The sequence below is a fragment of the Macaca thibetana genome, chromosome 8 (genome assembly GCF_024542745.1).
Source record: "Macaca thibetana thibetana isolate TM-01 chromosome 8, ASM2454274v1, whole genome shotgun sequence".
In the NCBI taxonomy this organism is placed as follows: domain Eukaryota; kingdom Metazoa; phylum Chordata; class Mammalia; order Primates; family Cercopithecidae; genus Macaca; species Macaca thibetana.
This window is the reverse complement of record NC_065585.1, coordinates 81,844,507-81,868,582: the sequence shown is the minus strand read 5'-3', so window position 1 is coordinate 81,868,582 and position 24,076 is coordinate 81,844,507. Positions and strand designations below refer to the sequence as shown.

Here is a 24,076-nt window from a genome sequence, read left to right as displayed (position 1 = left end):
TCTAGATATCTTGTGTACACATGTCCAACCAAAAAGGACAATTTATTTCCACATATGGTAGGAATTTCAGATTCCTTCAGAAAATTTCAGATTAACTGTTTATATTTAGGAGTCTTAATTAAGCTGTAGGTTATCACTTACAAAAATAATGTGAAATCAGGGTAAAAGAAAAATGTTATTTTTTACCCAAGAATGGAGTAGGTCCTCACTTTATTGCCTCACGAGATAAAAGTTTAATTTTCTTTGACTTCAACGTTATCAGATATTGATAGCTGAGCCTTAGTGGGAACACTTCATTTTGTTGTTCTAGATTAGTTGCTTTGATACGAAATGCTATACATTAGAATTTAATGTGATCTACCTGAAGTCTAGATGAAAAAGGATTAAGGCAAAAGACAAGAATGAGAAAGAATTCCTGGTCAAAGGAGCTTGTTTCATTTTGCTGGCTGTCCCCATTTGGGCTCCCATAAATGTACTGCCAGGTCTATCGGGGGCAGAAACATTGAGCTTGGGCAGTCAATTAACCACAGCATCCCCAACACTCCATGAATCATACTCCCATTACCCAACAAGGAAACACTTTCTAAGAAGGGCCCCTGGTGCTCTGCGCCCTCCCGTTCACTTACCTTCCTGCTCCACATCTGAAAGGAAGTTTGGATGAAATATGCCTGTTTTTCCTACCAAGTACATTGTACGCAACCGTAAATCATCAAAGACCACTGTCCAGACCTAGAACATATGTGGACATCACTAGAAATAAAAAAAGAAATATTCGATCATGTGTTGGATTTTTTTTAGGGTTAATATAAAGGCAGATGTCCAAAGTTAGGGATTCTTTCAATGCTTTCCTATTTCCACTTCTCTTGCTCCTACATTGGCTCTGTGTTTTTTTATAAATCTTCTTTTTCATAATATAGATTCATTGACCTGCATGATAATAGATTTATATATATATGTGTGTGTGTGTGTGTGTATGTATGTGTGTGTATATATAATCTATTACATATATTTAATATGTATATACTGTACCTAACAGAGTGGCTTCTTGCCTATATTTATCAAACATTCTTCCTCCTACTCTCATCAGTCCTTTCCTAAACAAGAAGTTTAACAAAAAGAGACTAGGGGCTTCTTTAGCTCGCTTGTCCCTACCATCCCACAGGACCTGAATATGAGTCCTGTCCAGGAGCAGTGGTGAACTGGAAGAGAGCAAATATAGTACCCGCAGTGAATGACGAAAGAGGATTGGGTCAGGATTGAAAACTCTAAATAACTGATGTAGCTTATACATTTATTACTTTGGCTTATCACAGTTATCCCAGAAGATGTGAAATAAAATCAGAGAAAAGAGAATTTTAAACAGATATTCACATAATAGTTCATACAGACATGCAGACTGCTGACCAGGCACAAAATTCTGGCAGGCAGGACTGGGAGCAAGAGGAAACTGGCATTATTTAAGCAAGGACTGAACAGTGTACTCAGTAAAGAAAAAAAAAAATGAGTGGCCTAGGGAAGAGAGGCTTTGTTTTGACAAATCCTTTTTGTTCACCACACACCCAACCTGCTAGTAGTTTCAACATAATTTTACTAAATACAACATTCACCCTGCTTTCTGTATTCTATTGATTTACTTAATAAAAACAAACCTGCTTTGTGATTCTTAGCTACACAGAACTAACCAGAGGTCCCAGTCTTTTTAGAAGATATAGCGTGAATTCAGAATGTCAAATTTCTAAAATTTGATTGCTATCCACAAGATAGAAAAATCTCAATTTGTACTTGATTTTTTAAAAATTCATCATGATCACACAGCTATCAGAGAGGAATAAACATAAAAAACGCTAAAGTAACATGTAGAGGGCAGGAAAGAAAGCCCATCTGTTTTCAGTCCAATAAGTGATGAATGTGCAACAGAGAGGCATGAAATAAAAGAGCTTTGACAAAAGAATTTTCCTTTTTCAAAGTTAAAAGAAAGTTTAATTCCCTTTTAAATAATAGAATCTTCTTTTTCCAGTTGATTTTTTTTTACTTCCAACTTTTAAGTTCAGGGGTACATGTGCAGGATGTGCAGGTTTGTTACATAGATAAACATGTGCCATGATGGTTTACTGTACAGATTATTCCATCACCCAGGTATTAGGCACAGCATCCATTAGCTGTTCTTCCTGATGTTCTCCTTCCGCTCATCCCCCACCCTCCAACAGGCCCCATGTGTGTTATTCTCCCCCTCATGACCATGTGTTCTCATCATTCAGGTCCCACTTATAAGTCAGCACATGTGGTATTTGGTTTTTGGTTCCTGCATTAGTTTGCTAAGGATAATAACCTCTAGCTTCATCCATGTTCATGCAAAGAACATGATCTCATTCGTTTTTAAGCCTGTATATTATTCTGTGATATACATTTACCACATCTTCTTTATTCAGTCTATCATTGATAGGCATTGTATTAATCTGTTCTCATGCTGTGAATAAAGACCCAAGGCTGGGTAATTTATGAAGAAAGAGGTTTAATTGACTCATAGGTCCACATGGCTGGGAAGGGCTCACAGTCATGGTGGAAGGTGAATGAGGAGCAAAGTCATGTCTTACATGGTGTCAGGCAAGAGAGCTTGTGCAGGGTAACTCCCATTTATAAAACCATGAGATCTTGTGAGACTTATTCACTACCATGAGAACAGTATGGCAGTAAATGCCCCCATAATTCAATTATATCCATCTGTCCCTGCCCTTGACATGTGGGGATTATTACAATTCAAGGTGAGATTTGCGTAGGGACACAACCAAACCATCTCAGGCATTTAGGTTGATTCCATGTCTTTGTCATTGTGGCTAGTGCTGCAATGAACATGCACATGCATGTATCTTTATAATAGAATGATTTATATTCCTTTGGGTATATATCCAGTAATGGGATTGCTGGGCCAAATGGTATTTCTGCTGCTAGGTCTTTGGGAAATCACCACACTGTCTTCCACAATGGTTGAACTAATTTACACTCTCACTAACAGTGTAAAAGTGTTCCTTTTTCTCCACAACCTCACCAGCATTTGTTTTTTGACTTTTTAGTAATAGCCATTATGACTGACATTAGATGGTATCTCATTGCAGTTTTGATTTGCATTTCTCTAATGATCAGTGATGTTGAGCTGTTTTTCGCATGATTGTTGACCACATGTGTGTCTTCCTTTGAGAAGTCTCTGTTCATGTTCTTTGCCCACTTTTTAATGGGGTTGTTTAGTTTTCTCTTATAAATTTAAGTAATTTATAGATGCTGGATATTAGACCTTTGTCAGATGGATAAAGTGCAAAAAAACTTTATCCCACTCTGTAGGTTGTATCTGCTCTGTTGATAGTTTGTTTTCCTGTGCAGAAGCTTTTTAATTTAATTAGACCCCATTGGTCAATTTTTGCTTTTGTTGCAATTGTTTCTAGTATCTTGATCATGAAACTTTGCCCGTGCTATGTCCTGAATGGCATAGTCTAGGTTTTCTTCTACGGTTTTTATAGTTTTGGGGTTTAAGTTAAGTCTTTAATGCATCTTGAGTTGACTTTTGTATATGGTGTAAGGAAAGGATCCAGTTTTAATTTTCTGCATATGGCTAACCAGTTCTCCCAGTATAATTTATCAAATAGGGAATCTTTTCTCCATTGCTTTTGTCAGGTTTGTCAAAGATCAGATAGTTGTAAGCATGTGGCCTTATTTGTGGGTTCTCTATTGTATTCCATTGGTCTATGTGTCTGCTCTTGTACTTGTACAATGCTGTTTTGGTTACTGTAGCCTTGTAGTATAGTTTGAAGTTGGGTAACGTGATGCCTCCAGCTTTTTTCTTTTTGCTTAAGATTGCCTTGGTTATTTTGGCTCTTTTCTGGTCCTATGAATTTTAAAATAGTTTTTCTAATTCTGTGAAGCATGTCAATGGTAGTTTAATGGGAGTAGCATTGAATCTATAAATTGCTTTGGGCAGTGTGGCCATTTTCACGATATTGATTCTATCCATGAGCATGGAATGTTTTTCCATTTGTTTGTGTCATCTCGGATTTATTTGAACAATGGTTTGTAGTTCTTCTTAAAAAGGTCCTTCATTTCTCTTGTTAGCTGTTTTCCTAGGTATTTTATTCTTTTTCTGGCAATTGTGAATGGGAGTTCATTTGTGATCTGGCTCTCAGCTTGCCTGTTGTTTGTGTATAGGAATGCTAGCAATTTTTGCTCATTGATTTTGTATCCTCAGACTTTGCTGAAGTTGCTTATCAGCTTAAGAAGCTTTTGATCTGAGACAATGGGATATTCTAGGCATAGGATCATGTCATCTGCAAACAGGGATAGTTTGACTTCCTCTCTTCCTATCTGAATACACTTTATTTCTTTCTCTTGCCTGATTGCCTGGTCCAGAACTTCCAATACTATCTTGAATAGTAGTGGTGAGAGAGGGCAAACTTGATTTGTGCCAGTTTTCAAAGGGAATGCTTCCCCTTGAAAGGTTTTGCCCATTCACTATGGACGGTGGGTTTGTCATATATGGCTCTTATTATTTTGAGGTATGTACCCTCAAGATCTAGTTTATTTAGAGTTTTTAATATGAAGGGAAGTTAATTTTTATCAAAGGCCTTTTCTGCATCTATTGAGATAATCATGTGGTTTTTGTCCTTAGTTCTGTTTATGTGATGAATTACATTTATTGTTTTGTGTATGTTGAACTAGCTTGCATCTCAGAGATGAAGCCAACTTGGTCATGGTGGATAAACTTTTTGATGTGCTACCGGATTCAGTTTGCCAGTATTTTGTTGAGGATTTTTGCATTGATGTTTATCCAGGATAATGGCCTAAAGTTTCCTTTTTTGCCATATCTCTGCCAGGTTTTGGTATCAGAATAATGCTGGCCTCATAGAATAAGTTAGGGAGCAGTCCCTCTTTTCAATTTTTTGGAATAGTTTCAGTCGGAGTGGTACCAGCTATTCTTGGTACCTCTGGTAGAATTCAGATGTGAATTCAACTGGTCCTGGGCCTTTTTTTTTTTTTTTTTTAATTGGTAGGCTATTTATTATTGTCTCAATTTCAGAACTCTCTATTGGCCTATTCAGGGATTCAATTTCTTCCCGATTCAGTCTTTGGAGGGCGTATGTGCCGGGAAAGTATCCATTTCTTCTAGATTTTCTAGTTTATGTGCATAGAGGTGTTTATAGTTTTCTCTGATGGTTGTTTGTATGTCTGTAGGGTCAGTGGTAATATCCCCCTTATCATTTCTAATTGTGTCTATTTGAATCTTCTCTATGTTTTCTTTATTAGTCTAGCTATCAGCTATCAATCAATTAAATATCTAGCTATTTCTTTATTAGTCTAATATCAGCTATTTTATTACTTTTCTCCAGCAAAAGCAGCTCCTGGATTCGTTGATTTTTGAAGGGCTTTTCGTGTCTCTCCTTCAATTGAGCTCTGATGTTGGTTATTTCTGCTAGCTTTCGGGTTTGTGTGCTCTTGGTTCTCTAGTTCTTTTAACTGTGATGTTAGGTTGTTAACTTGAGATCTTTCTAGCTTTTTGGTATGGGTATTTAGTGAGTAAATTTCTCTCTTAACTCTGCTTTAGCTGCATCCCACACATGCTGGTACATTGTATCTTTGCTCTCATTAGTTTCAAAGAACTTCTTGATTTCTGCAATGATTTCATTATTTACCCAAAAGTCATCCAGGGGCAGGTTGTTCAATTTCAGTGTAGTTGTATGGTTTTCTGTGAATTTCTTAATTTTAAGTTCTAATTTGATTGTGCTGTGGTCCAAGAGACTGTTTGTTAGGATTTCAGCTCTTTTGCATTTGCTGAGGAGTGTTTTACTTCTGATTATGTGATCAATTTTAGAGTAAGTGCCATGTGGTGATGAGAAGAATATATATTCTGTTGTTTTGGGGTGGAGAGTTTCATAGTTATCTATCAGGTCAACTTGATCCAGACCTGAGTTCAGGCCCTGAATATCTTTGTCAATGTTCTGTCTCAATTATCTGCCTAATATTGTCAGTGAGGTGTTAAAGTCTCTCACTATTATTGTATGGGAGTCTAAGTTTCTTTTAAAATCTCTAAGAACTTGCTTTATGAATCTGGGTGCTCCTGTACTGGGTGTGTATATATTTAAGATAGCGCTTCTTGTTGAATTCAAACCTTTACCATTATGTAATGCCCTTTTAGTCCTTTTGATCTTTGTTAAAGTCTGTCTTATCAGAAACTTGGATTGCAATTCCTGCTTTCTTCTGTTCTCCATTTGCTTGATAAATTTTCTTCTATCCTTTTATTTTGATCCTCTGTGAGGCTTAAGATCCATATAGATGTATCTTGATTCTTTATCCAGCTTGCCATTCTGTGTCTTTTAACTGGGGCATGTAGCTCATTTACATTTAATGTTAGTATTGTTTTGTGTGGATTTGATCCTGTCATCATGATGCTAGCTGATTATTTTGCAGACTAGTTTATGTGGTTACTCCATAGTGTCACTAGTCTGTGTACTTCAGTGTGTTTTCGTAATGGCTGGTGATGGTTTTTCTTTCCATATTTAGTGCTTCCTTCAGAAGCTCTTATAAGGCAGAGATTTAACATCCCACTGACAACATTAGGCAGATCATTGAGACAGCATTTGCCTGCCTCAGCATTTGCCCGTCTGAAAAGTATCTTATTTCTCCTTCACTTATAAAGCTTAGTTTGGCTGGATATGAAATTCTGGGTTGAAGATTCTTTTCTTTTTTTTTTTTTTTTTGTTTGTTTGTTTTGTTTTGTTTTCAGTACAAACTTAGGGCTCTTTATTCAGGCAATAAAGTAAGATAGAGTAAAGTGGGAGGGCTACACCATCACCATGGCAACAGTAAGTCTCAAAAATGTAAAATCCAACTTCTGTTGGGCAGACTCTTCCTAGCTCAGAAGAAACACATTTTAACTGGCTGAGAACAAGGCCAGGCAGCCTGGCCACTGTGTGAAGGAGTGGCTGGACATGCAGCCTCTGGTCAGGCCTGGAAGTGCTCAGTGAGAATTTCCAGCAGCTCCTGCTTCTTCAGCCCATTCTTCAGCCCGTATGCCTCTTTCAGCATGGGCACAGTGAACTTGCCCAGCGTGCCCTTGCAGATATCAGCCTTCAGCTCCTCTTCTGAATACTTCGCCTTGTGCCTTTTGCTTCCAAAAATCTTCATTATTGTGTTTTCTCTTGTTAAATTTCCCTTCAGGATTGTAATCCGGTGGGTAAACAAGCTCCTTAAACTCAGCCACCAGGGAGCCCAGTCTTTTAATCATTGCTTCAACTTAGAGCAATGTCAGGTCCACTGCTTATTCAGCCTTCATCAAATCCAAGGCCAAGGCCTCCAGGTTCCTGAAGTGCTGCTGCAGCCCGGGGTTCTCAAAGTTGTCACTTCTGTATGTGAAGCGGAGCTTCTGAATGATAGCCTTCATCTCGTCCACCTGCTCTGGAGTTGCTATGCCTTTTTCAGTAAAGGACATCTTCCTTTTATCATCAGCAAAGGATAAAAAGACAAGCTGGAATCCTGGAGGAGTTACCTGAATTTTCTGGTCCTCCATCCTCTTCCTGTGGCACCAAAGCCACAAAATAAGGAGACATGTTCCTGTGGGGTACGTATCTGCGCAATGCTACAACCTCCTTCTCCAGACACTTTATGTGCAGAGCACTAAACAGGGTTGAGCTCCCAATCACCAGCAACTCCTCGGGGCACATGAACAGGGATGGCCTCAGGTGATTGTGCTTCTTCAGCATTACCAAGGGTTTGAAACCCATGAGCATCAAACCTGAATCATCAAACTGTTTTAGCTCTTCTGTTTCCTCTTTCTCCATTATAATCTGAGACTCCCATAGATCTGAGATCTCTTGGTATCGCTAGGCAGAAGCAAACTGCCTGTATTTGTGTTAAATTTTGATTTTCTTGATTTTCACTGGTTCATTTTTTTCCCAATAGAGCTTTATTGGAGAAGGCTTGAGAGCCTTCTGGACCAGATTATAAATGCCCAGAGATCACTATATCTTTGATGAGCTTCACCTTTAACCTGCTGAGTGCTTGCTTCCTGGTCTCCTTGGTGCAAACCTTCTGCAACAGATCTTCTAGCTTGCTGGATTCCTCAAAGTGAACCCTGAGGTCCTCATCCTCTGCTATGCTGGTGATATCTCTATAGATCAAGGATATGTCAAAGCACCCAGGTTTCTTCAGGTGTATCAAGTGAAGGAAGATGCCTGTATCTCGGAGATCACTGGCTTTGGTCCTGGCCCAGCTGGCTTTGGTCCTGGCCCAGCTGGCTTTGGCACTGTCATTGCCATGGGGGTTGTCTTCACTGGTGAACAGCATGATCTTCTTATGACTCATCATGAACTGGACATCACTAAAGAGGTTGGCACAGACCCACAGCACTTCACTGAATGAGTCATCAGATCTGTAGTCCCTCAGGTCTTGGAAACATGTTTGTTCCTGCTGCCCCTTAAACTGGTCAAACTCTAGAATTCATTTTGCATCTGGATTCTCCAACTCCTGTAAGACATAAATATTTTACTGAATCTTCGTCTTTCTCTGTATCATAGAACTCCACTGCCAAGAGATCTCAATCACTGTTTATGATCTTACTGGTGTACACACTTTTCATACACTGGATGCTCATGTCAAAGGGAGTCAACTCATCTTCACTCTGAAGCATCAACCACAAAAACCAAACTATCTCGTCCTGAATACTTATAGTCTCCACTTGCTTCAAGGTTCTCTTCTTGTTCTTCTTTGCTTCTTCATCGCCCTCAGTTTTGTAATGTGACTCCCACCTTTACATGTTGGCTGCTTCTCACTTTGGTGCAGGGAAGCGACCAACTTGGGCCAGAAATTCTTTTCTTTAAGAATGTTGAATATTGACCCCCAATCTCTTCTGGCTGTAGAGTGTCTTCTGAGAGGTTCACTGTTATTCTCATGGGCCTCCCTTTTTAGGTGACCTTGCCTTTCTCTTTGGCTGCCCTTAACATTTTTTGTTTCATTTCGACCTTAGAGAATCTGACGATTATGTATCTTGGGTATAACCTTTTCATGGAGTATCTTACTGGAGTTCTCTGCATTTCTTGAATTTGAATGTTGACCTGTGTTGCCAGGTTGAGGAAGTTCTCCTGGATGATATCCTGAAGTATGTTTTCCAAATTGGTTCCATTCTCCCCGTCTCTTTCACATACCCCAATCAGTCATAGATTTGGTCTCTTTACATAATCCCATAGTTCTTGGAGGTTTTGTTCATTCCTTTACAGTCTTTTTTATCTATTCTTTTCTGCCAGTCTTATTTCAGAAAGACAGTCTTCAAGCTCTGAAATTCTTTCCTCCACTTGGTCTATTCTGCTATTAATACTTGTGATTGCACTGTGAAGTTCTTGTATTGTGTTTTTCAGTTCTATCATGTTCCTCTCTAAACTGGTTTTTTTGACTGTCAGCTTCTGCATTGTCTTATTATGACTTTTAGATTCTTTGTGTTGGGTTACAACATGCTCCTTTAGCTCAGCGATGTTCATTTTTATCCACATTCTGAAGCCTACTTCTCTCATTTCAGCATGTCAGCCTTAGCCCTGTGTTAAGCCCTTGCTGCAGAAGCACTGTAGTCATTTAGAAGAAAGCGGGCACTCTGGTTTTTTGAGTTTTTGACATTTTTTAGTTGATTCTTTCTCATCTTTGTGGGCTTATCTACCTTTGATCTTTGAGGTTGCTAACAACTGGATGGGATTCTCATAGCGATTATTCTTGTTGTTGTTTTCTGTTTTGTTTTGTTTTTCTTTTAACAGTCTGACCGCTGTTCCATAGGGCTGCTATGGTTTGCTGGGGGTCTGCTCCAGACCTTAGTTATCTCGGTTTTTCCTGTACCTGGAGGTATCACTAGTGAAGTCTGTGAAACAGCAAAGATGGCAGCCTGCCCCTTCCTCTGGAAGCTCCATCCCAGGGGGTTACTGACCTGTTGCCAGGCCAAACACACTTGTAAGAGGTGCCTGAAGACGTTGTTTGGGAGGTCTCACCCAGTCAGGAGAAATGTGATCTAGTACCCGCTTAAAGAAGCAGTCTGGCTGCTTTTCGATAGAGGAGCGTGCTGTGTTGGGGATCTCTTCATCCTCCAATCAGACTGGGAACCCCAAGGCCCACAGGCTGGACTGGCTAAGATGCTTGAACAGCCAAGGTAGTGGCATGCCCCACCCCCAGGGCACTGCATCCCAAGGAGAGATCAGAGCTCTGTCCATACCATATGTGCAGGTTGAGGTAGCTGGAGGCCCAGCTGGAAGGTCTCACCCAGTGAGGGGGAATGGATTGAGGTCCCGCTTACAGAAGCAATCTGGCCACATTCTGGCAAAGCAGCTATGCTGCACTGGGGAAACTATTCCTCATCCAGACCATTTGGACGCTCCAAAGTCCACAGGCTGAAACAGCTGAGTCAACCAAACAGCAGAGATGGCAGCCTGCCCCTCCCCTCAGGGCCCCATTTCTTCTCAGGCAGGCACCCTGTTACTGCAGGCTGGCTGAAATTCCAAGCCAGTGGGTCTTGTCTTCTGAGGTGCCATGGAAGTGGGACCCACAGACCAATGCTGCTTCGCTTCTTGGATTCAGCCCCCTTCCTAGGAGTATGTACGGACACCATGCATTGCCCGGGCTGCAGACACCTTTGTTGGGAATCCCAGGACTGGAGTATGTAAAGTTCCTGGATCTTGGTGCATGCCTGAGCAGCTTCTCTGCCAAGACTCCACACAGCTCTTTGTGTTGGACCCAAGGCCCTGGTGGTGTGGGCTCATGAGGGGATCTCCTGATTCGCAGGTTGCAAAGATCTGTGGGAGAAGCCTGGTTTCCCAGGGTTGCACAATCACTCACTGCTTCCTTTGGCTGGGGGTAGGGATTCCCTTGGCTCTGTGTCACACCCAGGTGGGCCATCACCCTACCCTGCTTTTCTTCCTTCTCCATGATTCGGGTTGTTTCCCCGATCAATCCCAATGTGGATAGCTCGATAATTCAGTTGAAGGTGCTGTATCCACTCACCCCAGTTCATAACCAAGTCTTATCACTTGTTAATCTCCTAAGTAACCCAGATGTATCTACTTTATTCTACTTTGACCACCACAACCTTAGGCCAAGCTGTCATCATCTTGTCTGGGCTGCTGCACCAGCCATCCTATCTATTCTTAGTAACCCAGTTAACTTTTTCTATACTCTTACTTCAAGTGAACAACAACAACAAAAAACCTTCATAGAAGTAACCTAGTTACATTTAACCAAATTAAATAAAAAGCATTTTAACCAAAACCAAATAAATATATACATATATGTGTGTGTATGCTTAAATTGCTTCAAAGATAATGAGCTCTTATGTTGCTATAGTTCCCTATATTCTTTATAGTAAATCCTACAAGATTTTCTCACTTTTTGATACCAACCCCCAGTACTAAACAAGCTATTTGTGGGTCTCACGCTACTAGATTTTCATGTAGAGGATAGTGTATGTGTCCTAGGTAGTGGTCATAGATATTGCTTCCAATGTTGCTGATTTCAGTAGGATAAAGAAGATATAGCCCAGTAAATGGAAGGGCAAAGGAGAATAAAATTTTTAATAGCTTTGCTCTCTTAGTGCTTTGTCTGTAAGAATCACTGTTGCAGTTGACATTCGTTGCCATTTTGCTTTTTCATTTTGAATTGTGGAGCCAGACTGTGTCTCTGTGTTGAGGGGAGGAGAAGGAATGACCTCAGAAATGTCAGAATTATTACTAATGGCAGCCTTTAAGCTTGGATAGGTGGGCAACAGTGCTTGATCAATCTGCTTAAATGCTGACTGTAGAGAAGGGACCTGAAACAATAATGGGAAGCTATTTAAAATTTGGAAGAGGAAAAATACGTGATAGGATAGATGTGGCTTATTTTCAAGTATAGGCCATGTGGTATGGTAGCAGCAGATGCCTAAGGAATAAGGGCAGCGTCTGAGCAGAGCTAAATGTAACCTCACGTCTGTCATTTCCTACTTGTGACATTGGGCAGGGTCCACAATCCCTCTGAGCCATCACCTTTCTTGCATGTAAAATGAAATCATACCACCCACTCAAGGGGCTGTTGAGAAGATTAATGAGATTGTGTATACAAAATTCCAGCCACCATAGATGCCAGTTTGCTTTTTCTCCCTTGCTTCTGTTTTAACATTGCAGATAATTTACACTAACAGGTGATCAAGGACTAGACCTAAGGCTCCTTCCAAGAGACTAGCCCACCTCACAGACCTTGAAGAGAGAGTGTAATTCACTGCAGCGGACTTGCTCCCACTTATTCCTGCTAAACAAATTCCTGGAGAGGTTTGAATAGACATTGGAGACAGTCAGTGGTACTTATCCTTATGCAGTGCTGTCAGATGAATTTTTCTATCTGATGCAGATTGGTCCAAGGCCAGCTTCTTGACCTCAGGTTGCAAGTGGTGACTAGGAGCAGTTGTTCGTGACAACTTGTGTTTTTGCACATGGCTCACAACCAAGGGTAAAACAGCCTCCAGACTGTATATCCCAGAAATAAATCTAGGTATTTCTACTCAGACTAATTTTTCTCTAAGGGGACACTGGAGCTTTTCTGGGACTGAGCCACCCATCTGGCCTCATTTCAGGAAAGGCAAAAGGCCTCATGCTGAGTGCTTACTCAACACCTAAGACGGCCAAGGCAAATAGACTTAACGTGCTTGACAACTAATCTACTGGTGGTGACTGCCTCGCTAGATGGCTGTAGAATTCCCAGTCCTCTTCTAGGCTCAGCATAAATTGTGTGCCTCGATCAGTGATGATGTCTCCCATACGTACTGTGGAGGGTTGTCAAGGCACACATGACAGAATTGGAAACCTCATTATCTGGGGATCCTCAAAGTTCCACTTTAGTTCAATAAGGACACTGGCTGTTATTCAAGAACCGGTCTTAGCCACACACACAAACCATAGTGTCATGACTGAGTAACTCCTTGAGCTGGGTGACAACACCATGAACACAATATACAAAAACAACCTCAATTTTTTATCAGTGCCTCAAAAGCTTCCAGACCCACTAATAATTTTGAATGTCACTAGGGATATGTGTTCTGCATACTATCTACTCCCTCACAACCTGGTGATTCTGGGAACTCAGGGACTTTCCTAGCATCACTTGAAATCACTGAAAGCCAAGGCTAACCCTGGTGCTTTTATCATCACTTCCAGCAGCCTCCCTCAGGTAGGAACACACTGGAGTACAAAAGAAAACAAAATGTACTGTTCCTGACAGAAATCCCAGGACTTTGAAATATTTAGATTTTTTAACCCCAAAGACCACCTGTCATCTAGCCTGCTGCCTGAGCTATTGATCTTCTGCCAGGTACATGTATTCATGATCAGTCAAAGATGTCATCCCATGGAGAATTTAATGAAAGAAATCTACAGAAGGGCTCCATCTACCCATCTATTGTCTTTCCTCCTTGTCCAGAGGAGAAGCAAGGATGCACATCTGTGCAGCGAGCACCAGGTGTTAAATAAAATCATTATCTAAAACCAATACCTTCCCATGGACTCCAGGATTGCAGTATTAGCACAAGTGAACTATAATTTATACCAAACAAGGATTCCTGAAAAACATAACTAGCCAGAATCATGAAGAGTGATAAAAGATCTTTTTATTATGGCCACATTGAGTACATATTAGACTGCTCAGACGTTTCTGATCATGATTCCATTAGGCTATTACATAATCTGAATGTTGGGTGATATTGTTATTCTTGCTCTCCTGACTCATCAAAAACTATACAGTGCCAGCCCCACCATGAAGACATCAACCTGATACCCATGTCAGAAAGTATGTGTTTCACTTTACCTTGGCAGAATCTTGGGACACAGAGGTCTGTCTGTGTCCTTTGAACAAGTGGAGTTCTGGATTGGAAACAACCCCAGTTCTCCATCTCGCCCACTGTCTCTAATTCTATACTTTTCACATGTTTTTAATCTGGTAACTCTTTTTGCTTTGTCTTTCAAGTGAAATTTTACCAAGAATCCGTTTGTCGTTGTTGTTTTTGTTTTCCAGTACTGCCATAACAAAGTACTACAAATTAGGTGGCCTAAACAACAGAAATGTATTGTCTCACAGTTCTGGAGGACAGCAGTCTGAGATCAAGGTGTTGGAGGACTGATTCCTCTGGAGGGCTGTGAGGGAGAATTTGTTCCATGGCTTTCTCCTAGTTTCTGTGGTTTGCCAGCAATCTTTGGCTTTTCTTGGTTTGTGAAATCATCACCCTATCTCTGTCTTGTAGTTTCTATGGTGTACTCTGTGTGTCTGTGTGTGTGTCTGTCTCTGTGCTCAAATTGCTCCTTTTTCTAAGGAGTCTAGACATATTGGATTGGGATCCTTCCTAATGACCTCACTTTCATTCGATGTTCTACAAAGACCCTCTTTCATAAGCACCAGAGGTTCGGACTTCCATATTTCGAGGGGAACACACTTCAACCCGTAACAAATCTCTATTATAAAACATAAAAGTGAAGCTGTTTCCCTTAAAATGGGATGGGAAACTAAAGCCCTTTCTCTCTCTTTCATTCGTCCCCCTTTTTCTCTCTTGACATTTCTCTAAAATGCTCTGGGCGACTTAAAACATAGTTTTTAAAATCAGCTCTCCAATAAAAATGATATGCAACAATAAAATATTTTAGCAGTTGTCAGAGGTCTAGTATGAGTTAAGTCTTGCATTTACCAATTTAATATTAACTCCAGTCTTAAGGAACCAGTCTTGTGACTTATTGCACTGCAGAGGGCAACTCCTTTAAAATAAGAGCATAGGAAGGCTGTGAGGGCCTCAGGTGGGGCAGGGTGGGGGGTGGGGTTTGTAAGGGAACTCTCTCTGAGGATTGTCTCTGTTGAATCTGACTGTATCACTGGAGAGAACAAGGTTTTATCCATCAAACCCTCACTGACAACTCATAAAGTGTTGGTGTCACTTCCTTGGGGAAGCCAAACCTCCTGTGGGCCATCAACACAGACCATCAGAACCTCAATGAGATGCACGGGTGAGCCAAGAACAGATTTATTTACTGGTCCTCTTCTTTCCTCATGCTGCCAGATCTAGTACCTTCCCAATTACAAAACCAGAAAGTCAATTCCAAACTCCCTGCATTTTAATTCCTGAAGAACTCAGCTATTCAGTTACCTGCTACATACACAGAATTTGTCAATTTTGAAAACTGGCAAGACTGAAAAGTATATTGTTCACCTTGGAGCAGCAAAAATCAGGTAGGGAAAACCTGTTAGCTCCAGAAGAGCACCCATTATCAAGGAGGCCCCCACACTCCCAATGTCCCTCTCCTTCACAGTCACATCCTGTGTCTGCATTGCTCTTCAGGCACATTGGTTTCTATTAATTTCTTCATGAAAGCACTGGGGAAGTATCCTTATTTTTTGACTATTGAGAAATCTGTATTAATGCCATTGACAAGGATAGACCAGAAGGGTTCTTCTACCAGAATCCCAGAACACAATCACAAATACCTTTCCAAATGCTTTGCAATCCATCCCAATCATATTAGCAGATAAACTGATTGTCCCATAAGTTCTGCTTTAATGAGGCATACGTGTTCCTAAGAAATAATGCAGTAAAAGCCACAAGACTTAGGGAAAAAATGGGTCAGGGGAACAACACTCAAATGCTTCAACAGCAATATTTAAAAATAGAGATCTATTAAAATGATGTAATATATTTATACATATTAGATGGTTAAGAAGTACATATATACTACAATAAATGGGGCATTTTACTTTGAAAAGTATCTGCAGTTTACTTGTGGAAATTCGCAACAGAAGGATTGCAGACTATGAGTTACTGTGAAGTAGAAGAAAAGTTGTCTGAAATTTGACGGAAAATTGTTCCCTAATATTCCCAAATTGTTATGTTCAGGTTGTTTCCTAATATATCAATCATATTGGGACAAATTCACGTTTCAAAGCAAGCATGCTAGCAGAACTGATGGTACTTGAAGCCATATCTTTAATTTACACCATCATCAGAGAAAAAAATCAGACCAGCTTCTTCAAGCACTCCCAGCCTCTACCTTCAGATATCCCTTTCCATATTAATCTTCATTTCCAGCCTTATTTTCAGCACCTGCTGCCCTCTGCTCCCCCAAATCATTCTAAGGCCAGGAGGCAAACCATCTGAGAGATGCAAAGTAACTAACAGTAAACTGTAGAAAAATCCTCGGAGTGGAAACTGGATTTGGTTCTCCACTTTGTACATACATTTGACTAGCTGGCTACAAAGTTGGTAGCAGAACAACTTCATCAAACTTTTGCAGGGGTTTCAGAAATTGTTAGGTTCATTTCTGGGCTGCCTCCGAAGAAAAGAAACATGCTTGAGATGTTGTTCTGAGCTACTCTCCTCAAAGCTCTCTGGAGTATGTACCTTGGGTTTCTGCTCACTTGCATCTTGATCTTCCCTCCTTTTCTGGAACAAGGCTAATATCCCTGTCTCTTCCTTGCTCATCCTTTGCACTCTGCTCCTGACAATGTAGAATGTACCTCTCTCCGTAGCCTTGCTGGGAGCCATGCCAGGCCACACCCCAGCATATCTTGTTGACTTTGTCAAAGTTCCATTTTCACAAGGCATCTGCTAGAATGCCAGTCCTTCTTGCCTCACAATTAACTCAAATTATTTGCTCGTCTACTCCACCCAAAAGTGCATCTGCCTCGGTGAACCAACAGTAAGATTACTGAACGGGACATTTCTTTTTGGTCATGATTCCGCAAGAGGTTCAATTTTTCAGCCTGCATCATTTTCAGAATATTGTGGGAACTCACTGCATTATTTGAATGGAGTCAATTTAGTAACTGCCTTGTAAAAGAAATGGCATATTCATTCTTTCCAAATAATATAACTGTGATGCTATTTTGTAATTTCTGATTATATTAAGATATTAGCATATTTGTTGCAAATAAACTAAAGTGTTATTTTTATTAGTAGTTTGGCTTTAATTAATGTTTGGTAGTACGAATGATTTTAGAATTAAACCATGAACAGGTTTGAATCAGCAGCCTAATCTTCACATTCTAAAATAACTTTAAATGAATGAGCGCATAAAGGAGGCAGATTCATCTTGATGTGTATGAAGGAGCTGACATAGGCACTTTCTTTGTTTCTTCTTTAGTGTCACATGTGAAACAAATTGACTCTCTTGATATCCATATGGTGCATTTAGGGCTCCAATTGTTTTCTTGCATTATAAATCTGTACTTGTCCTAACTAAATTTCTACTTTCGCCATATTTTATTGACAACAATCTGTTTGAGCTGAGGTTCAGTTTGGCTATTGAGACTGATTGCCAAAAAGTGAATTTGCCACCAGAAATTCAATTGTAAAAACAATATTAATAAAACTAGACAGCTGCCCCTCTGTATTTTAAAGCAGTAAAAACATTATTTGGCTTCTCATTTACATGGCAGATCTGATTCATCATGTTAACATAGTTTAACAGAAGAAGAAATATTTCACATAGATAGCAGTGTGCAAAGCAGTCACTTCTAGAAAGAACATAATAATTTTTTAAAAAGAAAATACAATATGGAATCAATGAATGGAATCATAACAATGACATTTACAGTATCACATAGAAAATTATGATTCTTTGTAAGTAAAACAAAGTGAAAATTAAAATGCACTTATATTTAAAATTAAAAAGATTAAAGAAACTGGCTTCTTGGAAAGAGCATCATATATTTAAAAACTAAAATAAAGAGTGCAATTAAAAATAATTCAAAACATTTTCAGGGACAAAAAAAGGAAATATTTAACATTTATTATAATACTTGAGTTTTCCTTCCTTCATGAAAAGAGTGCTGAAAATCATTTTTAAAAATTTTAGTTCTAAATAAAATAGATTCAAGAGTTTTTAAAGTTCACTGAAAATTGCTTTGGAATTGGAGAAAATAACATTTAATGATTTATAGCTTTTAGGAGAGATAGGATACAAGTCAATGACTTGAAGAAATGGAAAGAATGAAGACTCAGGAAATAACACAGAGAATGAAAAAGATAAGAATATTCCACAGAGAAGTTAGAAAACATAAGTGTAGTTTTGGGGACTCCGATTAGGCCAAATGGCATTAGAGTTTGTTTTTTACAAAAACTCTAAAAGGAGCTTAAAATGGTTTATTTTTCCACAATGCAGGAGTGATAAGACACAGTTTTAAGTGTTTTAAGTGTCTGTGTGTGTGTGTATGCATATATGTGTGTGCATGTGTATGCATATATATTTTGGTATGTAACCACAAGTGTTCATGCAAGGATATGCCTGGGTATGCATGTGCATATTATGTGTATAAACACTATGGTGACTCTAAATGCTTTGATCCTCTGTATCATATATTTCTCAAGTTACGAAAAGGGTATTCGCCATCCTGCTCATTGGAAGGTGCAGCTGAGGTGATGTTTTCTTCTATTATTTTCCTTTCAGCTTCTTGCTCCAATTCTTCTATCTCCTGCAGGCGTTTTTCCAATAACTCAGCCTGCCTCTTCTGTTTATTTTTCAGTTTTTTCTTTTTGTTTTTTAGATATTTTTCCCATAGGTTTCTTCTGCGGAGCCGTACTCAGTGCAGACCCTGAAGGAGGTGGAATACCTGCTTTCTGCCACTCAGTGGTCTCAGCTGCCGTTCTTCTCACATATGCATCATCCATACACATCAAGATGTTTTGCGGCTTTATGTCAGGATGAATAATCTTGGTCTTACTGTGTAAATCTAACCCTTGAAGGAACCATCGAATGATTCTCTTCACACAACGTACTGGGAGGCCTTGATAGTTGGACTTGATGATCCACTTGAGGAGATGGTGGCCAAGCACTTCAAAGACCATGCACACGTGTATCCCATTCACGCCTGAAATCTTGAAGCCGTCAATGAGCTGGATCACCATGTCTTTGTTTGGGTCACTGGGATCACTTTCCTGAACACATTTGAGCAATCTTATTTCATCCTAGGCTGTGTCTGTATAATGCCGAGCACTTTTGACAACTTTCATTGCAACAAATCTTTTTCCCTACATATCCCAACACAGCCAGACAGTAGAGAAGTGCCCCCCGACCAAGCTTTCTAATAACATGATACCAGCCATTGACGAGGCCTGCAATTTTCACTGGATGATAGCCACCTTTGCAGTAGTCCGCAGGGTCCTCTTGCTCCTCATCATCTGATCCAGGATCTCCTCCTTTGGCTCTGGTGGTGTGGGATCTGCCAAAATTGGCGGTGGCTGTGGTGCTGGTGGCGGGGAAGGAGGAGGAACTAATGGGAGCTTTCTGTTGAGGCTCCGGATTTTTTGGGTGTTTCTCTCTTTTCGGCCTCCGCTTTTGGGCCTAAATGGGAAGCACTATCCTGGAGCTCATTCCAACGCGGCGGAAGCGGGCCTAGGGGCTTCGCGAAGGCGGCGGCTAAGCGTGAGGGTGAGGAGACCCGCCGGGCTGTGGCTTCCACGGGCTCAAACGGCCGGGAGGAGGTAAGAACTGCGCCTGAGCCGCCGCCGCCGCCGCCGCCGCCGCTGCCGCTCTGGCAGACCGCGAATACTGCCCAGAGGTGAAACTAAAAACAACAGGATTAGAGGCAGCGGCCGAGGCAGAGACCGCAAAGGGAAATGGTGAAGCTGAGGACCAGGAAGAGAAAGAAGACCCTGAGAAAGAAAACATTGAAAAAGAAGATGATGTAGATCAGCAACTTGCGAACATAGACCCGAGGTGGATAGAATCACCTAAAACCAATGGCCATCTTGAAAATGGCCCATTCTCACTGGAGCCGCAACTGGACGATGAAGAGGATAATGAAGAAGACTGCCCAAATCCTTAGGAATATAATCTTGATGAGCCAAATGCAGAAAGTGATTACACATACAGCAGCTCCTATGAACAATTCAACAGTGAATTGCCAAATGGACGGCATAAAATTCCCGAGTCACAGTTTCCAGAGTTTTCCACCCAGTTGTTCTCTGGATCCTTAGAACCTGTGGCCTGCGGCTCTGTGCTTTCTGAGGGATCACCACTTACTGAGCAAAGGGAAAGCAGTCCGTCCCATGACAAAAGCAGGACGGTTTCAGCCTGCAGTACTGGGGATTTGCCAAAAGCCAAAACCCAGGAGGCTGACTTGTTGGTGAACCCCCTGGATCCACGAAATGCTGATAAAATTAGAGTAGAAATTGCTGACCTGGGAAATGCTTGTTGGGTGCATAAACACTTCACGGAAAACATCCAGATGCGTCAGCACCGTTCCGTAGAGGTTTTAATAGGAACGGGATACAGCACCCCTGCGGACATCTGGAGCACGGCATGTATGGCATTTGAGCTGGCAACGGGCGATTATTTGTTTGAACCACATTCTGGGGAAGACTATTCCAGAGACGAAGATCACATAGCATTGATCATTGAACTGTGGGGGAAAGTCCCTCGAAAATACGCTATGTTGGGGAAATGTTTCAAGGAGTTTTTCACCAGAAAAGGAGAACTGCGACATGACCATGCCGAAGCCCTGATGCCCTTTTGATGTACTTGTGGAGAAGTATGGCTGGCCCCATGAAGATACTGCACAGTTTACAGATTTCCTGATCCCGATGTAAGAGATGGTTCCCGAAAAAACGAGCCTCAGCTGGCTAATGCCTTCGGCATCCTTGGTTGAATTCTTAGCACATTCTACCAATATTGCATTCTGAGCTAGCAAATGTTCCCAGCGCATTGGACCTAAACGGTGACTCTCATTCTTTAACAGGATTGCAAGTGAACTGGCTTCACCCTCAGACCGTTGTTTTGCTTTGAAGTACTGTTGTTTGATATTTTGCTTTTTGTGCACTGTGATCCTGGGGAAGGGTAGTCTTTTGTCTTCACCTTAGTAGTTTACTGACCATTTTCTTCTGGAAACAATAACATGTCTGTAAGCATTGTTTCTTGTGTTGTGTGGCATTCAAATGTGTGTGTGTGTGTGTGTGTGTGTGTGTGTGTGTTTTAATGAGAAATACTTTCCCCTTTGTGTTTTGGCAGGGTTTGTAACCATGAAAAAAAAAATTTAGCTGAGTACTATATAATTTACAATCTTAAAAAATTATCAAGTTGGAACCAAGAAATGGCAAGGAAATGTGCAATGTTATCTTCTGGCAAAGGGACATCATTCCTGTATTATAGTGTATGTGTAATCACACCCTGTAAATGTTACTTTCCATTAAACATGGGAGGGGGGGCTCAAATTTCAAAAAAGCTACCAAATCTTGAGTGCTATGTAGCCTACGTCACATAGCCGACTTTAACTGCTCCAAGGAGTTGTGCAAACTTTTCATTCCATAACAGACCTTTCATATTTGATTTTAAACAAAGTGACTCCGGGTTTTTTCTTTTTCTTTTCTGTTTTTTGTTGTTGTTTTTTTTATTTTTTATTATTATTATACTTTAAGTTCTAGGGTGCATGTGCATAACATGCAGGTTTGTTACATATGTATACTTGTGCCATGTTGCTGTGCTGCATCCATCAACTCGTCAGCACCCATCAACTGGTCATTTACATCAGGTATAACTCCCAATGCAATCCCTCCCCCCTCCCCCCTCCCCACTCCCCCCTCCCCATGATAGGCCCCGGTGTGTGATGTTCCCCTTCCCAAGTCCAAGCGATCTCATTGTTCAGTTCCCACCTATGAGTGAGAACATGCAGTGTTTGGTTTTCTGTTCTTGTGATAGTTTGCTAAGAATGATGGTTTCCAGCCGCATCCATGTCCCTACAAAGGACACAAACTCATCCTTTTTTATGGCTGCATAGTATTCCATGGTGTATATGTGCCACATTTTCTTAATCCAGTCTGTCACTGATGGACATTTGGGTTGATTCCGAGTCTTTGCTATTGTGAATAGTGCCGCAATAAACATACATGTGCATGTGTCTTTATAGCAGCATGATTTATAATCCTTTAGGTATATACCCAGTAATGGGATGGCTGGGTCATATGGTACATCTAGTTCTAGATCCTTGAGGAATCGCCATACTGTTTTCCATAATAGTTGAACTAGTTTACAATCCCACCAACAGTGTAAAAGTGTTCCTATTTCTCCACATCCTCTCCAGGACCTGTTGTTTCCTGACTTTTTAATGATCGCCATTCTAACTGGTGTGAGATGGTATCTCATTGTGGTTTTGATTTGCATTTCTCTGATGGCCAGTGATGATGAGCATTTTTTCATGTGTCTGTTGGCTGTATGAATGTCTTCTTTTGAGAAATGTCTGCTCATATCCTTTGCCCACTTTTTGATGGGGTTGTTTGTTTTTTTCTTGTAAATTTGTTTGAGTTCTTTGTAGGTTCTGGATATTAGCCCTTGGTCAGATGAGTAGATTGTAAAAATTTTCTCCCATTCTGTAGGTTGCCTGTTCACTCTGATGGTAGTTTCTTTTGCTGTGCAGAAGCTCTTTAGTTTAATGAGATCCCATTTGTCAATTTCGGCTTTTGCTGCCGTTGCTTTTGGTGTTTTAGACATGAAGTCTTTACCCATGCCTATGTCCTGAATGGTACTACCTAGGTTTTCCTCTAGGGTTTTTATGGTATTAGGTCTAACATTTAAGTCTCTAATCCATCTTGAATTAATTTTTGTATAAGGAGTAAGGAAAGGATCCAGTTTCAGCTTTCTACTTATGGCTAGCCAATTTTCCCAGCACCGTTTATTAAATAGGGAATCCTTTCCCCATTTCTTGTTTCTCTCAGGTTTGTCAAAGATCAGATGGCTGTACATGTGTGGTATTATTTCTGAGGACTCTGTTCTGTTCCATTGGTCTATATCTCTGTTTTGGTACCAGTACCATGCTGTTTTGGTTACTGTAGCCTTGTAGTATAGTTTGAAGTCAGGTAGCGTGATGCCTCCAGCTTTGTTCTTTTGACTTAGGATTGTCTTGGAGATGCGGGCTCTTTTTTGGTTCCATATGAACTTTAAAGCAGTTTTTTCCAATTCTGTGAAGAAACTCGTTGGTAGCTTGATGGGGATGGCATTGAATCTATAAATAACCTTGGGCAGTATGGCCATTTTCACAATATTGATTCTTCCTATCCATGAGCATGGTATGTTCTTCCATTTGTTTGTGTCCTCTTTTATTTCACTGGTGACTCCAGGTTGTAAGATACCATTCTCTATATGGCACTTTAAAGGAAGAAAAGATATGCTTCTCATTCTAAAATATGGATTATAATTTAGCAGTCCCATTTGTATTTTTGCATATTTTTAAAAGTATTTTTAAAGAAAAATGTAAAATGTAAAGACTTAGTACCATATCATATTGCCTCCTCTGGGCACTGTAAGTTAAGCTCTACATAGATTAAATATGAAAAGAGAAGCGTGTTCATTGTGTGGAATTAAAAAATACATATATTTTTGGAAAAGCATGATCATGCTTGTCTAGAACACAAGGTATGATATATACAATTTGCAGTGCAATGGGCAGAATACTCCTCACAGCTCAAAGGTAACAGTGATCACATTCATTCCATAGGTAGCTTTATGTGTGGCTACAACAAATTTTAGTAGCTTTTTTATTGTCTTTCCATGAAATGACGTTGAGAAAATGATTTTCCCTTTGCAGGTTGCACAGTTTTGTTTATGCATTTCCTTAAAATTAATTGTAGAATCCAAGACACAAACCACAGTAGGCAATGCATTTTTAGAATGTAATACATAGAGGTATATTTAGCCTCTTTTAGAAGTCAGTGGATTGAATGTCTTTTTATTTTAAATTTTACATACATTAAGGTGCCTCATTTTTTTACTTTGTCCATTAACATTTATTCATGTGCCTTTGCAATAACTAGATTGTGAAAAGCTAACAAGTGTTGTAACAATAATCCATTTTTGAGGTGCTTGCAGTTGTCTTAAAAATTAAAGTGTTGGCCGGGTGTGGTGGCTCATACCTGTAATCCCAGTATTTTGGAAGGCCGAGGCGGTGGATCATGAGACTAGGAGAGCGAGACCATCCTGACTAACATGGTGAAACCCCATCTCTACTATAAATACAAAAACTTAGCCAGGCGTGGTGGTGGGCACCTGTAGTCCCAGCTACTTGGTGAGGCTGAGGC

The 24,076-nt window shown here is 40.4% G+C and overlaps 1 protein-coding gene and 2 pseudogenes across 4 annotated transcripts in view; 2 read left to right on the top strand and 1 right to left on the bottom strand.

Annotated features, from left to right (window-relative positions):
- The window catches only part of NKAIN3 (sodium/potassium transporting ATPase interacting 3), a 1,223,038-nt gene that overhangs the window by 1,062,492 nt on the left and 136,470 nt on the right, over positions 1-24,076 (top strand). The window lies entirely within an intron of this gene.
- LOC126961532 (X-ray repair cross-complementing protein 6-like) lies at positions 6,875-8,794 on the bottom strand (annotated as a pseudogene).
- Positions 19,510-20,924, top strand: LOC126961572 (SRSF protein kinase 2-like; annotated as a pseudogene). Its single transcript, XR_007728338.1, has one exon. The product of XR_007728338.1 is annotated as an SRSF protein kinase 2-like (transcript).